Source organism: Fukomys damarensis, unplaced genomic scaffold, assembly GCF_012274545.1.
Source record: "Fukomys damarensis isolate Sample0158 unplaced genomic scaffold, DMR_v1.0_HiC HiC_scaffold_30, whole genome shotgun sequence".
Classification (NCBI taxonomy): domain Eukaryota; kingdom Metazoa; phylum Chordata; class Mammalia; order Rodentia; family Bathyergidae; genus Fukomys; species Fukomys damarensis.
In genome coordinates this window covers 9,772,255-9,775,695 of record NW_022900942.1, presented here as the reverse complement: position 1 = coordinate 9,775,695, position 3,441 = coordinate 9,772,255, and the positions used below count along the sequence as shown (strand labels likewise).

The following is a 3,441-nucleotide window of genomic DNA, read 5'->3' as shown; positions in this document are numbered from 1 at the left end:
TGCTGATGGTTTCTTTTGAAGTACAGAAGCTTTTTAGTAAGATGAGATCCCAGTTGTTGATTCTATCTGCTAGTTCCCGTGCTACTGAGGATTTGTTCATAAAGCCTTTTCCTATACCAATGTCTTCCAGAGTTCTGCCTAACTTACCTTCCAGCAAGTTTAATGTTTCTGTTTTAATATTTAGATCTTTAATCCATTTGGATTTTAATTTAGTGCATGGCGAAAGATAAAGGTCTAATTTTAATCTGTGGCAGGTTGACATTCCTCCTGTTATTTCTTGTACAGTGGAGTTCTGTTCAGAAAATCCTTGACTATGCCTGTGACTTCAAGAGTTTTTCCTTTTTTTATCTTTCAATATGTTTCTGTTTTAATATTTAAATATTTGATCTGTCTTTGATTTTAATTTAGCACATAGTAAGAGATATGGGACCAGCCTCAATCTTCTATATGTGGGTGTCAGTTTCCCCAGGACCATTTTCTAAAGAGATTATTTTTCCTCCAACATGTTTTTGGGCCCCTTGTCAAAGATCAAATAGGTGAATGTATCTGTGGTAATTTCTTTGTAATGTATTCTTTTCTGGTTTTGTACTAGTGCCATACCATTTTTCTCATTGTAGCTTTGTAGTAGAACTTGAAATCAAGTATTATGATGCCTCCTGCTTTGCTTTTTTTGCCTAAGACCACTTCTGCTATTCTGAGACACTTCTGATTCCATATTAATTTTAGGATTATTTTCTCTAGTTGTGTGAAGTATGCTGTTGATATTTTGTATATATGCTGTCCAAGTGAGCACTGCTCTTGATATTTTGATTGTGGTTCCATTAACATATTCCCAACAGCTTCAACCACTAGTGGTACATGCACAACTGTCCCACTGATTGGCTTGAACTACCAGCAGTGAGCTTAATATTTAACATCAGACAGTGGAATTCAAATCAGAATCTCCAGGTAGAGACATACAAGTTATGGCCCAATCACTATTACGTTAAATCTATATATCACTTTTCACCATCACTTTGGTCATTTTGAGAACATTGGTTCTGTCTATCCATACAGGAACAGGAAATACTTTTTCTCTGATGAGCTCTTCAATTTCCTTTTTTAAAGTACAGTAGTTTTCATTATAGAGGTCTTTCACTTCCTTAGTTAATTCTTAGGTATTTAATTTTTCTTGATGCTATTATGAATGGTATTTTTTCCTTAATTTCCTTCTCAGCATGCTCTTTATTGGTGTACAAAAACACTATCAATTTTTGTATGTTAATTTTCTGTCCTACTACATTGCTGAAATTGGTCATTAAATCTTTTGGTGGATTTTTGTGGGTCTTCTGTGTAGAAGATCATGTTATCTGCAAATAATGATAATTTTCCCTCTTCCTTTCTTTTATGTATCCCTTTTATTTCTTCTTTGATTGCTCTGGCTATTGGAGTACTATGTTGAACAGAAGTGGTGTTGATTGTGGGCATCCTTGTTGTCTCTGATTTTAGAGGGAAAAGTTTTTAGTTTTTTCCCATTTAATTTAATGTTGGTCATTGGTTTGCCATAAATGGCTGTCATCAGATTCAGATAAGGTCCTTCTATACCTATTTTCATGAATAGGTGTTGGATTTTGCCAAAATCTTTTTCTGCATCTATACATATCATCATGTTTTGTCCTTGCATCTTTTTATGTGGTGTATAACATTTATCAATTTGCTTAGGTTAAACCATCCTTTAAATTATGGGATGAAACCTACTTCATCGTGATGTATGATCTTTTTGATGATTTATTGCATCCTATTTGACAATATCTTATTGAAGAGTTTCATATTTATGTTGATTAGGGGCATTACAGAAAAGGGGAATTATGGGGGTATGTGATTCCAACTTTATTTTTTAGTATACCTGTTAATGAATTATTAACTTGAATTTTATTAGCTTTATTAAACAATGTGTACTTAATAGGAAAATAAAATAAGTTTTCAATATGTAATGAGTATGTAGATTAAAATGTAGATTAACATTTTCACCATCAACTATTTACCTGCTTACAAGGTCTTAAAAAAGCAGCAGCAGAAATAAATTCCTACATGAAGTACAATGAAAATACAAACAAAACTCTACCACAGAGGTAATCTTTGTTTCAATTATCACACCAAAGGCAGTTTTTATATTACTGTTTGACAAACCATACTTGTCACCTCTGTCTTCCTATTATATTTTACAATGTGCACTTACCAGAAAAATTAATATTCATAAAATAAAATATCAAATATGTATTAAATGTTTAGAATAAACATCAACACTTTCTACATCAACTGTTTACTAAATGTAAAAAATAACAGCAGAAATAAATTCCTATGTAAACTACAATGAGAATACAAATAAAACTCTACCACAAAAAGAATCTTTTTAACACACCAAAGGTAGATTTTACAATGAGAACAGCATGTTCCTTATACAAGTATCACTTACACTGACAGCACATCGTTTTGTTTTCCTGTCTCCTTTGATAGGACATACTTAACCTCTTGTTGGTCTTCCTGTTTTCTTAGGAATTCTTTTGATGTTTTACCTGTCTGTTCACAGGTCTGCTCCAGAATTCTTTTGCACAGTTCTTTGGACAGATACATATTGTTCTTCATTTATCAATTCCAGTCCAAATTCTCTACGAAAATTTCTCCATGATGTTTTGTGCTGTTACTTTCTCTGTAAACTATGAAACTATGCCTGACATATTTGGGATCCAGTAAAATGCAACCATTGGCTAATGCTTTGTGACATCATAGTTGCTGCAAAACTCATCAACAAAATCTACTCTGCCTTTATTTTGTTGTAAAATGTGACCATTTCTGGCTTCATTTATGTTGAGGATTCACTATCAATCATTTTGTTTGGTTTTTTTGGTTTTTTAAGACAGGGTCTCTCTACATAGTCCAGGCTAGCCTTGAGCTCACTATGTAGAACTGGCTGACCTTAAATTCACAGGATCCTCCTGCCTCAGCCTCTCAAGTGCTAGGATTATAGATGTGAATCATCACCCCCAGTTTCACTATCAATCTTACCAAAAGGATGTAACACTGATAGTATCAATACTACTTTGTTTTTCTTCACTATGTAGAAAGGAATCCAATGTCATTTCTTTCTGAAATCCAAAGCTTGTACTATACTTTTCTTTATTGTGAACCTGCAACATTTTTTCAGGAATCTCCATTTTGTTCTTGTGAATAGTTTCTGTGCTAGTCAACTGATGTTTTTTAGCAAATGTAACATCAATGGGTAACTTATGAAACAACTGCAGAATGTGACATTTGGGTTACTTTTTTAAATCGGTGCAACAAGTCTGTTTACAGTGTCATATGGTTTATTATTTCATGAATAAAGACCTAATGGCTGAATTCCAGAACACTTTTTTAAAATTCAAGGTATAAAATGTCTTTGCCTCCACCAGCGCACATATT

General features: G+C 33.1%; 1 long non-coding RNA gene across 1 annotated transcript in view; it reads right to left on the bottom strand.

The window, feature by feature from the left end:
• The window catches only part of LOC104853212, a 48,580-nt gene extending 45,862 nt beyond the window's left edge, over positions 1-2,718 (bottom strand). The window contains exon 1 of the long non-coding RNA XR_777722.2: positions 2,456-2,718. This is a non-coding gene — a long non-coding RNA (uncharacterized LOC104853212). The remainder of the gene's footprint in view (positions 1-2,455) is intronic.
• Positions 2,719-3,441: the final 723 nt, after the last annotated feature.